Source organism: Rhipicephalus microplus, chromosome X (genome assembly GCF_043290135.1).
Source record: "Rhipicephalus microplus isolate Deutch F79 chromosome X, USDA_Rmic, whole genome shotgun sequence".
NCBI classification, from domain to species: domain Eukaryota; kingdom Metazoa; phylum Arthropoda; class Arachnida; order Ixodida; family Ixodidae; genus Rhipicephalus; species Rhipicephalus microplus.
The window spans coordinates 243,435,267-243,460,866 of NC_134710.1; the positions used below are offsets into that span (position 1 = coordinate 243,435,267).

Sequence of the window (25,600 nt, forward strand, 5' to 3'; positions counted from 1 at the left end):
TGCGATCGATTCGCAATGACTGTATGCGAGCACGACTGCCGTTACGTCATCATACGCGCGGTAAGCTGCTTTGTCGACTGCGAAAAGCAGCGGTGAATCCATTTGAGTTGGCTTCGTTCTTTTTAGTACACGCTGTGTACATATGCCACTCCCACTCTATATCATGGGTGCCAGCGGCGCTGGAAAATAGCTTCGCTTAGCGCATTGCTTTACAGCAGAGCGCAGCACTCTCCGCTCTCACTCACTCTCAATCGCAGACTGTATCGCGACACTGTCTGGGGCATGTAGGAGTGATATATCTCGAAAATATTCCTTGTTGCCTCGAAGTTGCCCGCTGCGAACATTTGCTAGAGTGAACCGAGAGAACAGCATTTACTAACTCCGATACAGATGCGCATTAAATGCTTTTCGATTGGAAGCATCTAGCGGATACAATTTAACGTAAGGTGACCCTAGGTCGGCAAAACTTGTGGATCTCACTCAGACTAACTTAAAAAAATAATTTTGAGCTTTGGACTCTCCTGGAGTCGGACTCAAAAAAATTTCCTGAGCTGGACTCACTTGGGCTCTAACACACGAAAACATTACTCAGCTGTACTCACTCAGACTCACGGCTCGATCTGAGTCCGAGTGAGTCGACTCATGAGTACGTCGGCGTAGAATTAGCTTCTTTGGCCAATGCTTTTTAACACCAATATGTCACGTAATCGGTGCCCTTCTTGGTGCCGTTTGGCATAAAACGAGTTCAGAGTGCTGCCAATCCAGTGAGGTCAATTTTCTTGGAAGGGATGACAGCATAAGATATAATAGTAAAGATATTCGCTAGAAGAGTTCGTGGGCAAGGCACCCCACCCCTCCCTCGCAATTTACGCCTCTAATTAGTAAATACTGACACGGTGTATGAAAGACACTGCTTTGGAATACCTGTGAGTAGATGTGAGTATAAATGTGAATCCAGGTCAGGCTGATAGTAATGCTGAGAATGAGTAGACTGGAGGCTTAGGTCGGCAAAAAGAAGTAAGACTCACTCAGACGCGCCTAAGAAATGTACTTTGCGCTTTGTACTCGCTCGGGCTCAGACTCGCCAAAATTCATTTTCCAGAGCCGGATTCACTCGGACTCACCGAAATTTTCTTCAGCGAGTCTCTTTTGGGCTCAGAATTAAAAGAGTACTCACTCAGACTGGACGGCTCGATCTGAGTCTGAGTGAGTCCGAGTGAGCCAGCTCATGAGTGAGTTCGCCGACCTATAGGTAACACTCACAACCCAGTAATGACCCTCCTTCTTGGGTTAAGGACCCTTTAGGAAATGGAGATGTATTCAAGCTCCTTGTTTCTGACGAGATATGAACTCGTGTGCAAGTCACACAAGCAGCAGGAAACTTGGCGACACGATTGGTGCTTGATAATTACAGTGTTTGAGGAAACGACTGTAGAGGTGGCAGTAGCGCAAGAGCATAACTTTTTTCACGCGTTTTGTCGGTTTCAATTTAAAGAAGACAGCTCACGAGGTTGAATCCCAGCCACGGCGGCCGCATTTTCGATGCAGGTGAAAAGACTCGATGCTAGCGGGCTTTATTGCACGTTAGATAACCCCAGGTAGTCGAAATTTCCGGAGCCCTTCAATACACACGGCGTCTCTTATAATCATACCATTGTTTTGGGACGTTAACCCCAATCAATTGATATAACGATTTAAAGGAACAGTGCTGTGCTGCATCGTTCACGTGCACGTATGGAGACAGTGTAGTATACTGTGTGTCCGTGGCGGTACTGCTGTTTTCTAAGAGATCATTCAGCGTATAAAATAAAAAGGTTGCCAGAGGCGCTCAAACAGCACCCTTAAAGAGGCTTTGAACTTAAGAGCCGTAAGGGAAACTGAATTCGCGGTAATATGACGCAACGTCTTCGCAGGCTGCGACAATCTTCACGGGCTGCGACAACGGCAGCTGTAATCGAAACGAGGGGCACTCGTCGAAGATAGCTTGTAGGAAAGGCCTTCAGGCCTTAATCGACAGGCGAATGACTCAGTCGCTCGGTGCTGGTATATTTCAACATGCGAGCCGCGTAGCATGCAGTTTCTCTAGCCTATAATATATTTCGGCTCACAAAACGGTCAAGTTTGCGCCAATGAGATACGCACGAACACGCTTACCCGTGAGCTACGAGATCTTGCGTTAAAGGCGCATAAAAAAACAGAACAGCAAAAGCTGTTCCCACGGTATTGACGCAGAACTACGTAAAGTAGATTGGTAATATGTCTCGGTTGCTTGGTGTCTACTTGGCTGTCAAGGTCGCGGGTGACGCAGAAAGATTGTGTATGTGACTCTTATATCCAGCTTTCAGGGACGTATGGATGGATGCTATGAACGTCCCCTCTATAGCAGGGCAGTGACATGTGTGCCACCAGGCTCGCAGAAAAAAAATAACGAAAACTTTCTTTTTATGTTGACCTAATTTATTATCTACTTCGATTTAACATATGTTATTATAACAAAGAAAAATATAAATTCATGGTCCATCTTTCAACCTCTTCAGGCAGAATGACCTTATTTTCCGAATATCGTTTATCTCTACTTTTCTGCCACCAATAATCAAACCGCCTCTTTTACTTGCATTTATTGCGGACGTGTTCAGCTTTCTATGGTTGTCTATACCGGGTGTTCAAAATTAAGCTTTATGATTTTTTTAAAATTAGGCGCTCGAAGGCACGTGAGAACCACTTGTGCAAATAAGTTAAGCGGCCAGGGGGACAGAAAGTTAGATGATAATTATCGCTGTCAGCAGCCCAATTAACTAAAATTTAATAATTAACTTTTTACTGGCTGCGGTAAGTTGGCATGTTTATATTGAAAAAATGTAGGCAGTGGTGTTTGTACACAGTTTCAGTTGGAAGATTTTTTCTAGCACGCCTGTGTTCCGAGATATCCGGCTCCAAAGTTTAATTGTCTTTCGCACGATTACGCATGCAAGAGGGTGAGGGTCCGCGCAAAGCTCCTCCCTAAAGTGACGCATCTGTTGCGTGTGGTGTTTAGTGTGTGAAGAGGGTGGAAGCGTAGGCATAGGTGATAGCAATTACCCTTGCCCTCTTCGGCCGGCGAAATCAAAATGTGACAGCGCGGTGCGCCATGAGCCTTACGCATGATCCTGATGAACGCGATAACAGGAGACCATTTTTCGCGACGTTTTTTCGTGACTTTAGATCACACTGAGACATCTTCTTGTGAACGCGTTAGCAGGACCGTCCTGCACTAGGGTGCCTCCGGTTAGAGCACAGCGTCTCTGCATTGAAGGTCTACCAAGGAAATCCACGTGGAGTCCTTTCGAGCTAATATGGCTGCTTCTGGCGTGAGGTATTCTACCAAAGTAAAAGTAGACGTGGTGCTTGCAATGGCTGAAATGAATGGCAACGCTTCGTTAGCAATGGAGCTTTACGCGTCTCGCCACCCACACCGTCCCCTTCCAACAAGGCCCACTTTCACAAACCTGTTTCGACGCTTCTGCACAACAGGCTCTGTCCACCTTCCGAGACGGACCAGGAAGGCAATCGTCGATGAAGACTTTGAAATCGACGTTGTCGCGTGCGTAACCTCGATGCCAGAGCTCAGCATCCGACAGATTGCCGATCAGTGCGGTCGCAGCATCGGAACAGTCACAAATGTTTTAAGAAAGCACAAGTTCCATCCATATCACGTTTACCTTCATCAGGACCTAAATGAGGCGGACTTTGAAAGGCGAGTTGACTTCTGCAATTGGGGCCTCATCAAAACTGATCAAGAAAATGACTTTTTGCACAGAATAATTTGGACTGATGAAGCTCGGTTTTGCCGAAATGGAAGTGTTAATCTTCACAACGCCCATTATTGGGCACAAGAAAACCCACACTGGCTGAGGCAGCACAAGCATCAAGTTCGCTGGAGTGTGAATGTGTGGTGCGGCATACTCGGGGACAGGATCATCGGACCTCGCTTTTTTGAGGACAACTTGAACGGAAAGATGTACACAGAAGAAATATTAGGTGTTGTCATTGATGATCTTGTCTGCAGTCTTTCCCTGAATGACCTGCGCCAAGTATGGTTTCAGCACGATGGAGCACCACCACATTTTTCTACCAGGGCGAAGAACTGGTTGGACAGACGTTTTCCACAACAGTGGATTGGGCGCGCAGGAGCGATGTTTTGGCCACCAAGATCACCTGACCTTTCTCCGCTCGACTTTTTCCTTTGGGGCTACGTTAAAGATCGAGTTTACGTAACAGAGCCCAGCGATGTTAATGACATGAAGGACAGGATAACATCTGCCTGTGCGAGTATTCCTGCAGAAGTACTGCGCCGAGTCATCGAGTCGACGCGACAGCGGTTCATGCTTTGCGTTGCTGCCGAAGGCAGGCATTTTGAACACTTTTTGGGGCATTGACGTCTTGAGAGGTGAAGAGTTTCGATGAGATTTGTGCATGACCGAAATATGCTTATGTAGCAGCAGGAAATATGCGTTAGCAAGGATAAAACTGTTTCAGTTATTATTGGTGGAGTTGTTGCTCTTGTTTCAATAAAAGTTACAGTACTCGGACATCAGCAGTCACGCTATTCGCGTAGCCCAGGCAACGACCACGCATGCTTCTCTAGTGATTATTACGCACGCGCACTGGCATCCAGATTCTCCGCTCGCACCATTATCTCGGCATGGTATCTGCCACTATCGTTAGAGGCTCTGCAGTTGCGTGTTACGACACTGGTTGCAAGCGTTCTTCGATTTTTGATTTCGACGGCCGAAGAGGGCAAGGGTAATTGCTATCACCTATGCCTACGCTTCCACCCTCTTCACACACTAAACACCACACGCAACAGATGCGTCACTTTAGGGAGGAGCTTTGCGCGGACCCTCACCCTCTTGCATGCGTAATCGTGCGAAAGACAATTAAACTTTGGAGCCGGATATCTCGGAACACAGGCGTGCTAGAAAAAATCTTCCAACTGAAACTGTGTACAAACACCACTGCCTACATTTTTTCAATATAAACATGCCAACTTACCGCAGCCAGTAAAAAGTTAATTATTAAATTTTAGTTAATTGGGCTGCTGACAGCGATAATTATCATCTAACTTTCTGTCCCCCTGGCCGCTTAACTTATTTGCACAAGTGGTTCTCACGTGCCTTCGAGCGCCTAATTTTAAAAAAATCATAAAGCTTAATTTTGAACACCCGGTAGAAGCCAAAGCCCCATGTAGGCTTGTACCCACACGTATACCTGGGTGGATATCGCCACATTTATTCAGAACATTTTCCATCGTTTTCTTAGCTCCCCCACAGGAATACATTGTTCATCTTCTTTATTCTTTATTGAATCTCGCTTTATGACAACGCGTTCTAACGCAATGAATGATCAGCGCTCCTAGCGGCCGCGACTGGAAGCTCTCACGTTTTCAATGGGTCATGGTCATTTTTCGACGATAAAAAATTGTAGGAGCGGAAATTCCAAACGCTTCTTAAAGTGACATGTTCTAGGAGCTGTACTGCACTTCACAAGTGCACCGCCGTTAACATCGGGGCTTCACATTCTGTTCCATACGATGATTAAAGTTTAAACAATGGATCCCGTGGAAGCTACCGAAACCACACCTTGTTTTTTGAGACAAAAAAAAACGGGCCGTCTAAAAATACTATACAGAAACCAGCAAATTGCTCGGAGATATAAGTACCACAAAGACGAAGCGTTCAGTTCAGCCCGCAATCATACCTCTGCGTGAGGAAAAATACGTTCCAAAATGGAGTTTTCTACAACGCAATCGCGTCTCCGACTCGCGTCTTGTGCTACACTATTGTGATAACACTTATTTTATCGCAACGTGGCCGGCGGGATGCATGACCGAGTTGTTTGAGCGACTGATCTGGCAGCTCCCGCGTTCATTCTTTCCTTTTTTTTTTTTTTTTTACGGAATTGCTGACGGTAGTTACTGTGCTCGGCTGCCGATCTGATGGATATGGGTTTTATCGTGACCACGGCTCTAGCATTTCGAAGTGGGCGAAAATCGTAGAGCACTTAGATTTAGATGCTTGTTAGGAGGTGTAAATTCACGCGAAAGAACCTTGCGTGGTCGAAATTTCTGGCACCCTCTTCTGCCGCGACAGAGATTGGGAGACGTCCGCTACACGCACTAAGCGCGTGTTGTATGTAGGGCATAGTTTTCCCAGTCCAGTCCTCCTCTATGGCGCGCCTCATTAATATATCGTTGTTCTGACGCGTAAAGCTCCACCAATTATTTAATATTACCACTGCCTGATTGCTGAATATTCATTTTTTGCGTGTATTTTCGCTAAAACGTTGCACTGAGAATCTTTGCTTCAGTGCTAGTTTTGTTTCTGGAAATGGAGTAAGTAAACTTCTCATGTTTCATTATTTATTATTACGCAACCCATCACTTAAACATCAAAAGAAGCCCCGCCACGGTGGTCTAGTGGCTAAGGTACTCGGCTGCTGACCCGCAGGTCGCGGGATCAAATCCCGGCTGTGGCGGCTGCATTTCTGATGGAGGCGGAAATGTTGTAGGCCCGTGTACTCAGATTTGGGTGCACGTTAAAGAACCCCAGGTGGTCAAAATTTCCGGAGCCCTCCACTACGGCGTCTCTCATAATCAAATAGTGGTTTTGGGACGTTAAACTCCACAAATCAATCAAACATCAAAAGAATTGGAACCTGGGTTTCATTAGTGTTAACTGCAGCCTCATTCCCCTTACCTTACTTTTCTGTCGCTCATTTCCCCTTACCCAGTGCAGGGTAGCGAACCAGACACTTGCTTTCTGGTTAACCTCCCTGCCTTTCTTCATACCATATATATCTCTCGCAGCCTCAATAAGGCAACACATAGTGAATCCAATGAAAGTATGAGGGAAGCTATATTTGTAGTATTAGTCAGTGTTTTAAATGAGCACTATATTATTATACTGGGACCAGCAATGGCAGAACCAGCGCGTAGCTTGCGTTGCCGCATCGTCGAACAAAAGCGGCTTGCAGTGCCGCTCTTGTTCGTCACATTTACTTCCCTTCCAAAAAAAAAAAAGCTATCTTGGCGAATTTAGGGGAAGAACACCACGTCACAGTGTTAGCAATTAAGGCTTTAGGAGCTCCATATGCGCTATCTCATGCCTAGACATGGTTGGTTAGCAGTGTTGGTGATAACGCGTTGTAGTTAACAGTGTTACCGGTAATGCGTCAGTTGTTTCAGCATCTAAGTAACGTACTCGTTGCTATTTCAGAAAGGTAACAGGAGGTGTGACGTTACCCGTTATTTTTCATTCCCACTGCGCTTGCTGCCCTGGACAAAATTCGTTCCTCATTTAGGAGCGTCATTATGAGAGTTAGCACCGACGTTATTTAGTCACTGCGGTGGACTGTTGCCAAGCGTTGACAAAGCGACAACGCATTGAGTCATATTTCGCACGGGCGAAATCGCAATGGGGAAGAAAACAATGGGGAAGATGAGTGACTGATACGTTTGATGCCCCGCAAAATCGCCATGAGCAAACATTGTGTGCCTTCACCAGCTGTTCCTGGAAGTGAATGCGGGAGTACCACACGTAGTGCGTAAATTAAGCGTAAGTGAGGACGTATTTGCTAATGAGTGAGCCACGCTATTTGATTGAAGTTTCGATACGCAGCTGTTGCTTACATTTGGTGGTTTGTAGTTGCAACGGAAAGCTCCTCCTGCATTACACTAGCACTATTAATAAACTTCCAACTGAAAATTAATTTCGCTTGCATCTGTTTTCAACTGCCCCTGCGTTTCTAGTAATTTAACTCATGAGCAAGCAAAGGTGACCCTTTGACAAAAGCAATCGCAATATTTGCGGCAATTGTACATATCAAACTGAGAAAAAGAAAGGAAACTTGCAAGTTTCATAGGGTCACTCGTACACCCTCTTGATTAGAAGAAAGCTCAAGTGGATTGACGGCGTAGATCAAGTACGAGGTTTGCCAGACCACACGGTACGAGTAGCGGTGCTCCGAAAAAAAGTTTCGTTCAGTGACCGGGGCCAACTGAAGTAGTCCAGAGCCTCACTATAGATGAAGGCGTCGCGTGTACTTATTGTTGTGTATGAGTGTCGTACCGAGAGTCGTCGAGGTCTAGCAATTCAAGCTGATGCTGTGTGGTGAGTGATGCAAACACGTCATTACTTTCCTACAAAGTTTCTTGCATTTCGCCACTTTCTAGAACTAGAAATAATACGCTGCTTACCTCTCCAACATTATCAAGCTAACCGTGCATATATATATATATATATATATATATATATATGTATGTATGTATATATGTATGTATATATATATATGTATATATATATATATATATATATATATATATGTATATATATATGTATATATATATATATATATATATATATATATATATATATATATATATATATATATATATATATATATATATATATATATATATATACATTAGTTAACAATACGGTCATTCAATGCCACATGTCTCAGGATCGAAACCCGGCTGCGGCGGCCGACGTGCGGCTGCATTTTTGATGCAGGCGGCGTGCTGCACCGTTGTGTGGAGCAAGCATTGATAACGAACGCACATATGTAAGGGTACATAGGTAGCAATATATGTAGATTAGACAGCTTTTAATTGGCGTTCGTAGCACGCAGCTATTCGGTGTGATCACCGGGAATGCAGCGATAAGCTTCGGTAATAAGATGATTTGATGATCGATATGCGGGGTCTAACGTCCCATAACCACCTTATGAGTACTTCGGTAATGAGAGGAGCAGTTCACAAAGGCGTAATGCACTGGCTACGGGCGCAGGCTGCCATTGACAATCGCTTGCACCATATATGCCTTCCGCGTGGGCTACTGCGGACGCCCAACTATACAGCTGACTGTGCACATACAGTCTCTAGTCGCACGCAATACGTATTCTATTCTGCTCACTCCTCGAAACGTGGACGCTTTAGCATGTCCTCTGTGCATTATCGAATGAACGCAGAAATTAAAGCCACGTTCTTTTGCTTCACTCACCTAATTATTTAAACCGCGGCCTCATTTGAACAGGCTACGTGAAACAATGTGCGATGGGATACAGAGATGTGACTGACACAGTTTCGTTGGTGGGAGCCTGCGACGAACTGGCATTTTTTTTTTTTTGGCGAACGGCTGGCTATTAGCGAACAATAATAGCCAAAAGAACTAATTACTTTCATGCTTGCAGATAGTAGGAACCGTATTCTATTCTGAAAATTTCCTGACTCATTCCTAATTACTTTTTTTTGCGTTTCAACCGTTTGGAACAACGGGCGAGGTATGCAAAAAGCGTGTGCCAGCGGCTCTCGCTCGCGCACGCTTGGCAAATGATGTCAACATTACGCACACTTCGCAAATGATTTGAACATTGCCCACAATTCGCAAATTATAACAATGCGCATACTTCGCAGATGATGTTCACATTGCGCATTCTCCGCGAATGGTGTCAACATTGCGCACACTTCGCAAATAATATTGTCATTGCGCACACTTCGCAAATAGTGTCAAGATTGCGCACACTTCGGAAATCATGTCAGCATTGCGCACATTTCGCAAATGATGTTCACATTGTGCACACTTCGCAAATAATGGTAACATATTGCGCACACTTCGCAAATAATGGTAACATATTGCGCACACTTCGCAAATTATGCGAACATTGCGCACACTTCGCAAATAATGTTAACATTGCGCACACTTCGCAAATAACATTAACATTGCGCACATTTTGCAAATAATTTTAACATTGCGCGTACTTCGCAAGTGATGTTAACATTTCGCACACTCAGCAAATGATGTTCACATTGCGCGCACTTCGAAAATGATGTTCACATTGCGCACACTTCGCAAATAATGTTCATATTGCGCACACTTCGCAAATGCTAACATTAAAACTATACATCGAAATTGACGTATCAGAGCTGCTGACGTCGAAAACCAAAAGGTCGTATCTTTCGACTTGGGACGAATTCTGAAGATGACACTAATTCGAAGATACGCATTCTCAAATTTCACGACAAAATATTTTGATGATCCTGCGACTTTCGAGCTTCAAGGTTTTTAAAAAAGCGGCGGTTCGATCAGAAAGTAAACAGATTAACAAAGTTCTTTCAGTGCAAGTTCGACTGCGGTTTCCCTAAAGGTTGTACTCACAACAAAATTTGTTACAAATGGATTCTCCGTTGTAGGTTACTGACTTCTGTTTCGTGTATTGCGATGTATGAAAGCAATAGTTAGAGAGTTAATTAGTTAAGTCTTTAATGAGTTGATCACCCATTTTGGCTTCCATTGTAATGAATGGTCACTTCTACGAGTAAACCAACTCAATGAACTCATTTGGGCTGTATATCACTAGCGGTTTTTTTATGTTTGGGTTAAGGTGAAACAGGAAAAGTTGTATACAACAAGAAAGGATCACGTACTCTGAGATTTGTCTTGTTCTGTCGTTTAAACTGACTCCCGGGGATGTGCTGTATGTCGGGTCGTCCATTTTCATGAGTGGTGCGCGCAATGAGGAAAAATAATAGGTCATATGGTTCAGGTGGAACTTGTTCGGTATGTGGGCTCACATAAATTGGGTATCATTGACGTGAGTTGCCAAGACACACGCTCCAAGTTAGCGCCGCGTGGCGCGTGTTGAGCATACGAAAGGGCGACGCCGGTAAAATAAAAATTAGCCCTTCCACCTCGACGCGAGAGCACTTGCGGGAAGGGAACGTTTGCCGCGTTGCCGGACAACATAAATTCCCATAACATCGCACGCTTGCAATTGAAATTGCCGAACAGATATAATAATAATAATAATAATAATAATAATAATAATAATAATAATAATAATAATAATAATAATAATAATAATAATAATTAGTGGTACCTTCCTGCATCGGAGTTATCTTCGATATGCGTTGCATGACGTTTGTTCGACTAGCTTCCGCAGCTGTTACGGCATTATTTTTTTACGTGTGCTGTGCGAAGAGTGATGTTTGCGCTCATGTACTCCTGTATTTCACATTCCTGTCATATATACGCGTATGCAGTTCTCTTTTTCTCTTTTGTTTGAATCTTCCTCGTGTTTACTTTTGTTCCTTTTTGGTCACTGTGGGCACTGATTACACCTCCTTGGGTGCCAAAGTTTTACTCGCGCTTATGCGTCGCTATGGTGGCACACCTGCCGGCAACTGTCAATCGCGTACGTACTAATTTACGTAAGCTGCGCATTCTACGCTTTCATTAAGAAAGGAGTGAATACTGAGTTGCGGGTCGCCATTGAAACTTCTTAACAAAAAAATCGCATATACGATGTGTCTAATGCAACGCATTCAAATCAACTGGGGAACTATTGTGGAGCGTTTGACCTAAAACGAGGCCAAGCGAAGGTTGGCGTGCGCCTACCTGACGTGCTACTTTTTTTTCTTTAATTTTTTTTCCTATCGCTGTGCGCAATGCTCTCTCTCTTAATAGCTGTCATCCTCCATGCTGGGAATCGAACTTTGATTCACGCTCGCAACAGCGAGACGGTTTGAGTCGCTGCAATTAACAACGACGGTCAAGCGTTCATACCTAACAAACAAAGTGGCAGCTGCAACGACTAGTCACCTCGATAAAAGATCATGATTTCGATATCAGAAGCGGCTGATCGCCGAGAAGCCCATGATCGGGAGAGCATCAGTCACTGGAAAACGGCTCTTACAAATGCGCATGTGACCTTGAAGTGCCGCGTCTTATTATTTTTATTTTCTTGAACGCTGGCCGGGTTTTTCCGTACGGCACCGCTGAATTCTGCGAGTTGTATAACGAGCTTCGCTCGAATATTTAACGGCGCACTGTTCCCCTCTGTCGACAATGGCGCCTCGCCGAAGAGCGCGTTTCCGTGACGAATGATGGATAGCGACAGTACAAAACGAAAAGTTGGCACTAAAAAGGCAGGCACCCTGTTGGAAGCGTGTGCTTTGTCGAGAACCGCGCACGCCCAAAGTGGCGATATTTGTCTCTAACCCCTCGGCAATAGCTGAATCTTTGGACAGTCGACACCGGCGCCTGTTTCCGAAGCTCGCTGTCTAACGATTGATGGTAGATATGTGGCGTTAAACGTCCCAAAGCCACAATATATGATTATGAGGGACGCCGTATAGTGGAGGGCTTGACCACCTGGGGTTCTTTAGCGTGCACCCAAATCTGAGCACACGGGCATACAACATTTTCGCCTCCATCGGAAATGCAGCCGCCGCAGCCGGGATTCGATCCCGCGGCCTGCGGGTCAGCAGCCGAGGACCTTAGCCACTAGGCCACCACGGCGGGCCTGTCTAACGATTACGCGAAGCCCCGTCGCGGTGGTCAAGTGGCTAAGGTAGTCGGCTGCTGACCTGCAGGTCGCGGGATCGAATCCCGGCTGCGGCGGCTGCATTTCCGATGGAGGCGAAAATGTTGTAGGCCCGTGTGCTGATATTTGGGTGCACGCTAAAGAACCCCAGGTGGTCTAAATTTCCGGAACCCTCCACTACGGCGTCTCTCATAATCATATGGTGGTTTTGGGACGCTAAAGCTCAGATACTATTATTATTAACGATTACGCGGACGACAACAAGTTACGAATATCGAAAATAGCGTCTCATGTCCATCGCTTCACTGGTGGCGGGATTCGGCCACGCTGGCGTGATAAACGGAAGCAAGGTGCTTTGAGTATGTTTGACTGGGTAGCCTCAACTGCGGCTCCGATATGCCTCATGCACTCACTGGAAGGCATACCGTATAGTGCGTGTCAAGCACTCGGTAAACATGCAGTTAAATGCGCACGCTCTCTATGCGTCGCTTATAGATTAGCGCTGGCAGGTTCCACACGTTCACACCTCCTTTATCGCTTTTCCGTCTATGGAGCGCAGACACTCTGCACGCAAATAGTTTGGCACGCTGCCTCCTCCTTGACTGCCGTCGTTCAGCGCGTGTCATCGAGTGCGCTTTGACGCTTTCCGTTCCTTCTTGTACGGGGTTCAGATGGCCACGTGGCTGAGGTATTTCCTGAGAATAGGGAAGTGCTGTAAAGGTGACAAATTAGCCAACCAGCAAGAAATGAATACCTGTATAAGGTGGGTGTTTATGTGGCGTATCGAACAACACCACGTGCGAGTGGCGTAGTTCAATATTATATGCCGAATATCTATACGACGTCTGTCTTCGATTCGAAGAGCGCTACTCGAAAAAAATTATTTCGACTAAAGCTTTATACTCTAGCCGTGGTGTGTCTGTTGAAATTACCAAAATGGTCGCGCATACGGTTATTTTATTTTAGCTCTTGTGACGTATGTGCCAGTGGCAGAATCTCAATTACTAAGCATTACTTTGTCTTGCTGAAAATTTTCAGTGTTAATCCCTCGAAAGAGGCGCAAAGCATATTTCTTGGATTATTTTAGAACTGAACCCGATTTTCATTCTCGAATTAAAAGGTGGTACGAAGGTTATAAAACGTATAGTTGCCATATCCGCTTTTGTCAGAAAGCGGCTCTTCCGAGTCGAGACGTCCGCGCTAGCGCAGCGTCATTGCGCTGCTGAGATCGCGGGTAAGGTTTCGGCCATGTCGGCCACTATGTCAGCGAAAAGCAAAAAAAAAGCGCTCATTTATTGTTCGTTTTGCGCGTGCCCCACGAGCGTTGATGCAGTGCTGTCGTACACATGTAAGCTCATGTCTCTTCGCCTTTTCGTTCATGTCTGACCGCCTTGTTCGTTCATTTTAAGACGAAAACCTTAATTATGTTCGCGCTTCCCTTCGCGAGACGAGACTCGCGAGCCGCGTCCAAAAACCTGCGTGACTTTCTCCAAGCAAGTGATGACGTCGTAGATCGCCAACAATTTGACTTCATCAATGGGTACGTCGATCGGCGAAATGTGCGCCGATCGTGGATGCACTGCTGCACCACGTGTAGCAGTGCAAGGGTGGTAGCAAAATTGCAATTGACTGAGAATGTAACGGTAATTTAATGCGCGTCTCTCACTATATGCGGCGCATTTTGTCTCGCAGGAACTGTGGCTCCTTAGTGTAAACTTATTGCATTCCAAAGTGCGCAGCAGTATTAATTCGGTTTCTATAGTTGTGGAGAGTTGAACATGCTGGCATTTTATTTTCGGAGCACTACGATAAGAGAGAGAAGGTGACCGAACTTGGAAGCACTTCTTCGGTCAGTATTGTGACGCATGCCTATCAACGACAGTTTTCTCTAAACGCGCCAATCGTTTCTCTTGGAACAACAGTTTGAATACGACGACTTGCTCGAAGGCATTATTAAGATCCGCAAAAACGCGCCGCCGCGGTGGTGTAGTGGCTATGGTACTCGGCTGCTAACCCGCATGTCGTGGGATCGAATCCCGGCTGCGGCGGCTGCATTTCCGATGGAGGCGGAAATGTTGTAGGCCCGTGTACTCAGATTTGGGTGCACGTTAAAGAACCCCAGGTGGTCGAAATTTCCGAAGCCCTCTACTACGGCGTCTCTCATAATCATATGGTGGTTTTGGGACGTTAAACCCCCTATATCAATCAATCAAGATCCGCAAAAACGACAGCGTTTATACATGCAACCACTTTCAAGGAAAGAGTCAACAAGACCATTTTTCGGTGGCCGTTTCTTTCGCTGTTAATTCTCCAAGAGTGCCTATACATAAATACAAGTGTTCTGTACGTGGTGGCTGTCTCGGGTTTCGTCTTGCGCGCTGCTGTGCGCTCCAATCGTAAGTTGCAGACGCTATAGTTTGTGTCGTGCTTGCCGTCGGCGAAAGTGTCTTGCCTCACCATCGTCTGGTTCTGTGCCACTGCGCCTCTGTAGCTGACACAAGAAGCTGTGAAACATTGGTTAATAGATGTCTTTAGGAGTCGGGATATTTACTCCGTCAGTTGCCCTTGTCATGCCCAGTCAAGCCGGCACTTCTGAGCATTGAGGGGTTTTGTAAAGCATTGGTGGTGCTCCCTTGCTTAACTGCATTATTGCAACTTCCGTAGCAAATATCTTTCTACATCACATGTTTTCGTGTGTGGCTGTTAGTGGTGGAGATATTGATGTGCTAAGGATCCGATGCAAAGGGTGGGGTGCTGTGGCGCGGCTCGCTTTCTTTGCCAAACGCCTTCATCAGCTTGTTGCACCAGATGCAAAGCTGCAGGATTCCTCAGGCAACGGGAACGGTGAATTTCCCCCAGGATGTGTTAATCCGTGACACGTTGTTTACTCGGTGAATACTCTACATCTTGCCACTTCCTGCGAACATGCCACCTTGATGCAACGAATGATTTGGAGTCTGTGGTTACAAGCTGCGTTTGCACGAGTTCGGCAATGGATCTTGCTGGCCAATGTGAGAAGGCGAACGCGCCTTTGAGTGTTTTTATTTATTTATTTATTTATTTATTTATTTATTTATTTATTTATTTATTTATGTGTGGGATTTAACGTCCAAAGACCACCATTTGATTATGAGAGACGTTGTAGTGGAGGGTTCCGCGAAATTTTCACCACCTGGGGTTCTTTAACGTATACCCAAATCTGAGCACATGAGCCTACAGCATTTTCGCCTCCACCGAAAATGCAGCCGCCGCAGCCGGGATTCGATCCCGCGACCTGCGGGTCAGCAGCCGAGTACCTTAGCCACTAGACTATATAGCTGGCATAGGTGGTATTTGCCCGTCAACGTCACAAGTACTAGATCGGGTTAAAGTAGGGATCCTGTGAATAAGTACTCTTTTAGAGCGTTCAACATCGCTGACGCGTCAGCGTCGTTAATTCTGTGACGCTTACTGTTAGGCTGAAATAGAACCAACTAAACGGCTCAGCAGGCGTTACCCGCCGTAGTAGCTTAGCAACTTGGACGTTGCGCTCAGCAGCTTAATCGTGCAAACTCTGGTTTGATTCCTGGCCCGGGCGGACGAATTTTGATGGGGGTGAAGTGGGAAAACGCCCATAGAATAGTAAACACCATGAAGTCGCACAAGACAGAGACATAAAAGAGGCTTGACACACACTGGTTTGTGTTAAGCCTCCTGTATATATACTTGTCCTTCGTGCTTTCACCCGTGTACATGCCAAAACCAAAAAGTCCAGGCTATCCTTGTGAACCCATCAATACTTGGTTTAGGCGCGCGTCAAGCCTTCTTTGGCAGTCGAAATCGATTTGGAGTTTGACATTGTCGTGCCTTGTAACTATATCGTGCTTTGACATACAGATCCCCCTTTCCCAGAAAAAAAATTAATGGTTCGGCGTCGTATCTGTAGGCTTATCAGTGTTGAAAACTTACAGGCCTTCAGATACGATGACCAAGCGCTGATCTAAATTATAGACACAAAACCCACCAGGATTTGCCCCCAGTGCGATATGAGATTATACTGAAGCAATGGCTGATTGCACTTTTTCCTTCTAACTGTCAAAGCGCAGAGCAAGTATACAGCAAGCGCGATTTCTTCATGAAGCATGTGGTTTGGGACAGTCAGCATTGTACGATTTTGTCATATTCGTAGACGTCATCGCGGTTACGAATGATAACCGCTATAACATTTCACTGTGTACGATTGGCTGCGAGATACTCCCGAGTTTGATTATAGCTCTTTTTGATGCGTAAATGCTGTCGCTTACGAGCTTTGTGGCTCCTGTGAGGTTTAGATGCAGTGGAGCGCTTGGCGAGACCACCCCTCATCGCGGACACATTCCCCACACGTGTTCGCACCGACTGTGTGCGAATAGTGATTCTGCTTTTGTGTATATAAGGCACTCACTAACGGTGAGTTGTCGCTTTCAAGGCCGCTGTGATCCAGTTACCGATAGAAATCGTGTAGTGGCAAAACCGCAGTCTTCTATTGTCAGTGTTTTGCCCATATATTACGATTTCCCTACAGCATCAAGGCCTGCCACTTCGCAGTGCGCCTTTGGTGCTCTCACTGTTTTGCTAGCGCCACGTACAGGGTGTCCCACATAACTTGAGCCAAGTATTTGAAAATGAAAGACACTTCAGTGGCGAATTGAACCAAACGCGTGCTACTTGCGCTAGCCTGTAGGTACTCAGACTATTTTTGTTTCTCCCCACACTAATTAAGTAATAATTCTTAATTACCCATTTAAAAATTTATCGGCTGGAAACCCAAAATATGAACACTGAGATGTAGAGCTCTTTCAGAAACCACCGACTGAATTGTTTCCTGTACGATACGTCTAGCGCTGTTATTTTTTCCGCGTTGTAAAGAAAGCCTATAGCAGCACTACAGCAGCGCGCTCGCGGTCCGTGACACGGCTTCTTTACACATTTCGCCGGTTGTCTGACTAAAGTTAAATAACAATTTACGTCATAGTGAAATCTCAATGTACGACAACATCTAAAACGACAATATTATCAACAGCAATGTCTACGTACCGAGAAATTAAGGTAAATGCACAAGAATACATGCGCCGCAGTAGGAAATTCTCAAAATGATTCCGATGACATCAGACGAACCGCCTACAACTAATCACTAGTAATCGATCTAGCTGCACCAAATAAAGAACCTTCCGTGCATCAAAGAGACGCAATAAAACGCTGATTGATCGTTTTTGTTTGATTAATGGGAAAAAAAGATCCGCCGGACGTTACTAACAGGGAATGGCACAAGTGGTTCAAAGATTTAATTTTCGTGTGGTCAAACTGGGCAGGTGATGCTATTTAGAGAGCCCTAGTTGAACCAAAATACGTCTTCAATTTCGGAGCCAATGGTGGGATGGCCGTTGTTGCTGCCGTGGCTCCCACTGCTTTTGGTCTGCTGCTACTAGCGCAGTAAAGCCGGGCAACGTTGTGCACGGCAACAGTGACGTGAGTGGGTCCGCTTCAGTGAGGCGGGTAATTTGCGCTAACCTGAGGCGGACTACAAATAAGTGATATTTTTTGCACAAAAGTAACACTGCGAGACAGTCAACGCCGACCTAATAGTTGCTTCTAGTGTCCCTTCAAGTGAATAACAAAAAATTTATTTCGGGTGCAGAGTTCTTTTTTTTTTGTTTCCACGCAGAGACCAAGTATTTCTTTTTTTTAGTGTTAATATATCTAATTCTCGTGCGTGGTATGCGTTTAATGTAAGTGGCATTCTATGTTTAACTCTCTCTGTACCATAACGTGTGCGAGAGAAAGTAATTTCACATGGTCGTTTGTACCTAAAGGGGTACAACGCGATTGTAAGCTTACTTTGTTTAAAAACTTGTCCAGTTTGCCAAGTTGAGCACTTTTGTACATTATTAGTAATTTGTAGGTGTCGATTTTATTCGTATTCTGTATTCACGAAAAAGTGGATCAGTGCGTTTCAAGAACGGGATGTTTTCGACAGACACTATAGTGCTTTTTTTCTCAAATATTGTTAGTTTGTGCAGGCCTGTAAGTGTGGTGTTTCCCCACACTGACGTGCAGTAGTACACGTGGGAGTTCAGCAAAGCGTGGTTTAATGTCTGTTTCACATTAGCCGGAAGGATATAGCGACAACGATTAAGCACACCAGTAGCTTTACTTACTTTCGTCAGTAAGTTTTTTTTATGTGTTCGTTTCAGGATATGTACTCCATAAAGATGACTTCGAGTAATTCAACAGATTTTTCAATGGTGATTTGGTAAAGACCTATTGTTATGTGCCCAGATTTATACAGATCCCTGTGGGTGAAACAGGGAACATTTCGTTTTGGGTTCATTTAGGTTCAGTCTATTGTTTTTTGCACCACACGTACAGTTCCTGGCAAAACGTCGTAGCTTTAGGTATTATTTTGTTCATATTTTTTTCTTCTACTAGGGCTGAACAGTCATGTGCATATATGAGACTGTCATTAATCTTGATTTCGTACGATGTCGTTGATGTAAAAAAGGAAAACTATTGGGCCCTATATGCTTCCCTGCGAAACTCCGGACTCAATGAGCATCGTTCTGGATTTATGTTTGTCTAGTACCACGTATTATTGGCGGGAGTTTAAATAGCTTTTAATTATAGTTGCAAAGCCGTTCCTCTAAAACCATAGCGTTCTAATTTATCGACTAGTATTAACTTGTTGACTCGGTCAAATGACTCGCCAACAATTGACGTGAAAACTATAGTGACTTAATTTGTCGAATATAAGCGTGCTGAAACATTCGCACGCACGAAAAAAAATAAAAAAATAAAAACGGAATACTTGCACTAAAATCGCTAACCTAAAATGGCAAAAAAACAGAGCTCTTCGTGATTCTTGATCCTGTCACTACAGCCATTCGAATAGCGAAAGCAGCTGATGGCGAAGCCGAATCACTGTTACCCTGTATATACTCGGCAGACCGTATAGCTTTATATACGGGGCCATGTTACTTTCCTAAAAGATCCGTTCGAGCGAACAAAAACCGTCTACCGTGTAATCATGGTGGATGGTTGCTGTAAATATTTTTCTTAATTTGCATTACAGCGGTGCAAAGAAGGATGGCGTCGCAACCCGCGCAACGCCATCTGTGGTAATTTGACTGGGTGTGCTTTGACCCCTTCGACATTGAATGCATGTCTAAGAGGAAAAAGCTGGTACGCAACCTCGAGCGTTACACTGTGACATTACGGATGCCGGAACGTCTCTTTTCTTGGCCATAAAAACTGCTTCATTCATTTAAAGGCACACTGAAGGGGAAAAAAAGAAAAACTATTTTTTTCGCATTAGTATGTCACAATTTCCTAATACGGTTTACACCACTCTCGCTGCGAGACGTTTGGTAAACGAGAAAACACGAAAAAAAAAAAAAAAAACTGAGGGCAGCGGTATACCTTGAAATTCCTCCACCATATAGCCGTGATGTTATAGGTTTTTACAGCGTCTCCTGGGGCATTTTTAAGCCTTTATCGGTAAACTTAATTCACGACGTGTCCTGAGGAACCCGCTGTCATAAGACAGCATGTTTTGGAAGGCACCACTTAACTGATGTGTAAAAAGAGCAAAAAAGATTTCGAAAAATTGTGACATCACATTGACATTGACGCGCGAAAGTTTCAGTGTGAAATTTACAAGTTAAGCTTTGACATTTATTTGCTCTTCTAGTAAATAATCTATTATAGTGAAATGAGTGGCAATAGATTTACGAACTAATGATGCACCCGTTTAAAGTGATTGAATGTCTCACTTTGGTCTCCCTTAAATGAATTTTCCGTAAATGCCTCACCTTGTGTTGCCGACGTTATCGTGACGTTATCGCGCAGAGCAGCACTTATTTGCCCTTGTGTCGCGATCGGCAAGCCCGCGCATGATAAGGTTGTCCATAAAGTAGCAGCAAGCAAGTGTTTCGCGCGTGCTCCGTCTGACTGCGCTGCGCTTGCAGGAAGGGCTATTGTCAGTGTTTCGTGACGCACCCTCCTACTTGGTATGCGTGGTACTCATCGACGGCTCTTTCTTCTTTTCTTCGTTTGTTCCTTTTGACCTATAGAACGTATTGTTTTGAGAACGTAACACACGAAAAAACTGAGTGTTTATTACACTGCTGATTCTCCCCCTCCCCCTTGCCAGTTTGACAATTAATCAAGGAGAGCAGAAAGGTGGGACTTAAAATTAGTCTACAGAAAACTAGAGTAATGTTCAATAACTTCGTAAGAGCACAGCGCTGCACTTAAAGTTATAAAAGAGGCTGTCTACTGAGGACAGGTAGTAACGGTGGAGCCGCACCACGAGATTGAAGTAACTAGAAGAATAAGGACGGGATGGAGCACATTCGGCAAGCATTCTGAAATCATGACTGGTAGATCACCACTATCCCTCAAGAGGAAGATATACAACAGCTGCATCTTCCCGGTACTTACCGTCGGAGCAGAAACCTGGAGGCTTACAAAGAGGATTCAGCTTAAATTGAGGATGACGCAACGAATGATTGAGAGGAAAATGATCAACATAACCTTAAGAGACAAGAAGAGAGCAGAGAGGGTCAGAGAGTAAACCGGGGTTAAGGATATCATAATTGAAATCAAGAAGAAGAAATCGACATGGGCCGGGAACGTAGCTCGTAGGCAGGAAAACCGCTGGTCATCAAGGGTAACTGACTAGATTCCCAGAGAAGGGAAACTGGCGAGGGGGAGAGAGAAAGTTATATGGGCAGATGAGATTAGAACGTCTGCAGGTGGAAGCAGAAACCACAAGACTGGGTTTATTAGTGGAAAATGGGAGATGCTTTTGCCCTGCAGTGGGATCAGTCAGGCTGATGATGATGACTGCTGATGACACCACACTGTAAAGGTTGTGTTGTTTAAAACAAAATGGCTAGCGCATCTCAACACGTGGTGCGATAGACGGTAAGCAAGCTAAGGATCATTGGACATGGACGCTTCGTTCTCATGCAGCTTATATTTATTTCATCCATTGGTGTCGCTTACATTGACCGCAACATCTTATGCAACGTAGAATAAGTTTTACCCTCGCAGTAAATAACCGTACAGCAATTAAAAACTTCTGTCCAGCAAAATTACGAATTGGCAGATGCTTACTCTAGTAATAGCTTCAGTTAGGCGTGCTTAACTAGTGTGAGCTGGTTTCAAGCGCGGCACGTCAAGTGACCCATAGCGTGTAGCGGACGGACAGTGGTGGCTTAATGTCGGTGACATCGTGCAACTACTAGGGTGCGGGTTTGATTCCTGACATTTTGGTAAGGGGCGAAAGGAAATTAAAAAAAGAACGCTCATAGACATAAGTTTAGGTGCATGGTAAACAACTTTGGCTAGTAAAAGTTATTTTTGCGCTCGCGCCTCTTCAAAGTGTTATAATCGTATCACGGTGTCAGCATGGAAAGCCCTATATTTAATTACGGGCTTTAAAAGTTGCTCGATCTCCGTCGTTTACGCATATAGCGTGTAAACATGCCGGTAGGGCCGCCCACTTTGAGCTAAACTTGGCGCTACGGCTGCGGAACTTCATTCCCAGCAAATGGCCGCGAAAAAACGGCTAAAAATGGCAACTAAGACAAAAACATGGGATTTTTTTCTGCAACCGCTCCTCGCTGCTTTCTCGATTGCTTGTTCTGGAGAAAGAAACGCTTGCGAACGCAGCACGTTTCTCTAATCGGTGCTGGACACAGACAAAACGAAAGAAGACGAATGTGAAAAGCGTGATCGTCCAGTGCTCCCCTCACCCCCTGCTTGATCTCCACCTTTTGACGGCGCGGAAGGAGAGGGTGTGCGACACGTACCGAAGAGTACGGGAGCACTGTGAGGAGTGCAGCGGTGAGGGCGTATGTTTGAGAGCGGGGTATCAGTCGGCTGTGACGTCAGCTGCGGAGCCGGCTCACGCCATGCGCAGCCCTCGCGCCGCCGTCGGTGGCCCCCCTCCTCATCGGACCACGCGGCCGATTGATCAGCGTGCGTTTACGATCCGACTCGGACACTCCGCCTCTGGCGTGCGCGCACACCTGTGGATCCGTGACGGGCGGCGTGTTTGACAGACTCGATCGGGGTACTCCAGTTTATCCTGACGCGGCTGCATCGGTCTGCCGCCGGCAGACAACCTCATCGGACGACCCGTTGCCGCCACACCGTCCTTCTTATTGTCGTAAGTGGTGTTCCTGACCTTCACTGTGCACCGGTGCATTCCTGGGCGCGCCATGGGCATTCGCTGAGCGCGCGCCCGAACTTCTGCGGATGGATAGATAGTCCAGTGTTCGACGCTGTGTGGCCGTGCGTTTACGCGGTTCGCTCTTAAGGCTGTACGGAAGCACCAACTGGAACACACTAGCGCGTGTGCATCTACCTGAGCTGGCTGGATAGTGCCCGAGTATTTGCCGCGTTCCGCGTTAATATCCATCATATGGAACTTTTTACATCGTATTCTTGCTTAAGACACAAATGCCGAGGTTGACTTGATCTCCGCTGCTGGATTGACGCTATGTTGTACTACATTTTTTTTAGTTCAATAACAAGCTCTAAATATGATTCCAGACAATGTAATAGAAAAGTGCTGCGATCGTACAGAGGAACGTGACTGCTGCTGCCTGCTTGGTCATTAGCTGTCCTTTTCTACAGGTAATTGTCGAACCTCTTTCAACCAAACACGCTAATTGATACGTGGGGTGTAACGTCCCAAAACAATCAATCAAACACGCTAGTCGATTCGCCTATTTCTTTACATCATGGTATTGAGGTTTTGTCCGTAAACATGTAGGAAATAGTTGATTCGAGAAGGTGTGTTCAGGATCACCGCTGAAGATATTCAGCGCAACCAGCTGATGCGGAGAGCGACACTGTGATTGCTACATTTGTTCAGAGTGAAAACCCAGCCTAATGTGCAGCCCTTTCTTTGTCACTGCAATATTCATGCTTTTATTTTTGTGCAACGCTTTGTCTTGCTGGTACCAAGTGCGCATGCACTCCGGTGTCACAGCGCGGAGCTAATGCGGATTTGGTGTTAGCATAACTTATCCCTAAGAGAAAGAGATTCCGCAGTTCTTTGCAGTTAGGGAACAATGCTGGTGTGTGTGCGTGTGATAGCACTGAGCAAGGGTCATCCCAAACACGTGGCTGGCTGGCTCACCTTTCTCTAGTGGCCCGGCCCGTATATGACTTGTCTTCGTCCCATATTTATTTTCTTAATAAGCATTTTCACGAGCTACACAGACGTGACAACCTTTTTTTTTTCGTGAGTCACTCCATACAGTCACTTGTTTAAACATATCTGCGTAACAGAAACCCGATATTTCAGAATCGGCGTCCGCATTCCAGGGATAAGTCATTCTGGAAATCAGCATGGATATGTTTCTCGACATCTGGCATCTCTTATGTGAGTCATTTTTGAAGGGTACTAGGCGCCAGATGTCGAGAAACATATTCATGGTGATTTCCAGAATGACTTATATAGATATGTTTCCAGAATGACTTATATGTTTCTAGAATGACTTATAGGATATGTTTGACCCGTATGACTCGCAAAAAAAAAAAAATGTTTCCGACTATAGTTACGTCTGTGCTGCTCGTGAACACGCTATCTAAGAAAAGAATGTGCCACGAAGACATTCACGTGCGGGCCGGTCCGCTAGAGAAGTTTCGCTGGCCGCGTGTTCGGAACCCCAGCTGTAGTCCGAAGCGGTGGTCTCCATACATTTACCCGCGACCGTTCAAGAGAAATTCTGACATTGTTCGGTAAGGTGTTACTGATTTGGTTGACCTATCTCCCAAGATTCCCGGATTACTGACCTCTGGTACACAGGCGTAGCGTGCCATAAAATCTTATCTTAGTGTCTCTATTTGCATACTAAGATACGGCTCGCAAGTCCTCGTAAGATCTTTCCGATAATGTCTGTGTGTAAACGCGGTGCTTCTTTTCGGGTTGCTGAGATTTCGCAGCCTTCGCTGGCAAAGTGGCTTCATTAAGCTGGGATAAACCAGTCACTTAATCGTAAACAAACCCGTATGGACACAGTCCATTCACCTCAAAGAATAAACCATCGGGGCCAAGTAACTCAAACCGTAAACGGGTGTTACGCGGAAAAATCTTATCACAATCAACTGTCGGCTTGTTTCGCGACTAATTTGTCGCAACTCTTCTTTTTTTTTTCCCCTTTCTGATCGACAAACTATCTTTTCGTCAGCTACGACTCAATGATGTCGCTCTCTGGGCTTTCCCTGGCGTCCTCGGAGGCCTTGGGAGGCGCGCCAAGGTCTTGGGCCGCATTTTGACCTCTCCTTGGCTCACGAGGGAACAAGGAAGTTTTGCGACGTTATCTGAACCGCGTAGTAAAAAAAAAAATGAACCGATCGGGCGCGCTGGTGTGAACTGTTCCGCTACCGCGCGTTTCGTACTCGCACTTGAGTCGATTACATCTGTATCACGGCTTTTCTTTCTGCCTTACCGCAGCGTATGCGGCTTCGGGAGCGTGGAGGTCTTCACTGAGTCGCTTAGAATTTGTCGTTTAAGCAGAAGCGGCCGACATAATATGCTCACGTTGTTATTTTGCTACTTTTGCGTAAGTCGATCCCAGCAAGAAGCAAACTTGCCCGTTGTGGTGTTTGACTCGGGACGTGTCTGTTATTTCGGGTTGCGTTATTTGGCTTTATTGTTCTTCAAAGTAAAGTGAAACATGTAAGGGGCGAGGAAAGCTAGCTAACATAGTCACGAAATAATACAAAAATTACTGAGTTGAGTAATATTGCGGTGAGATATAAGTACTTTTTTTAGTTACACGAAAGCCCACAGAACTGATGCCTACATAGCCGGTCATCAAACGTAAATACCTTAAAACAAGCGTTTTGCAGAGCGTGGAGGCCAGGCTTGAAACAAACTGCTATCTCGGATGGTTATATTTTGTGCTAAACTACTGTTTTTTAGTTTTTTTTTCTCCCAGATGAAGATTTTCTATACAGCGTTTTACAATTCCTGTTTACGCATGCTTATGCACATGAACAAAACCATTACAGAGGTTGCAGCTATTTTGAGTAGGAGGTTTGCTCGTAAAAATCGCGCTGCCCGAACGCACGCCTTCGTTGTGTAAGCGCGTGCCGAACGTATATACGCGCGATAAAGGTCCGACTATCCTATCAACGCTTCAGCAGCAACTGATCCTGCTCAATACCTTCGATATCTTTGTCGCCATAAAACCCAAATGAG

General features: G+C 45.3%; 1 protein-coding gene and 1 long non-coding RNA gene across 10 annotated transcripts in view; one reads left to right on the forward strand and one right to left on the reverse strand.

The window, feature by feature from the left end:
- Positions 1–25,600, reverse strand: part of LOC142776040 (uncharacterized) — a 204,974-nt gene that overhangs the window by 135,065 nt on the left and 44,309 nt on the right. The gene's annotated exons all lie outside the window — the stretch shown is intronic.
- The window catches only part of Baldspot (elongation of very long chain fatty acids protein baldspot), a 148,425-nt gene that overhangs the window by 98,121 nt on the left and 24,704 nt on the right, over positions 1–25,600 (forward strand). The window contains exon 1 of one of the 9 annotated variants that reach the window (XM_037414175.2): positions 22,180–22,552. The exons of 7 other annotated variants lie outside the window; for them this stretch is intronic. The gene's annotated coding sequence lies outside the window, so the exon portion shown is untranslated. Of the gene's footprint in view, positions 1–22,179; positions 22,553–25,600 lie in introns of those variants that run through there. One more of the 9 variants, XM_037414180.2, reaches the window with a different exon arrangement.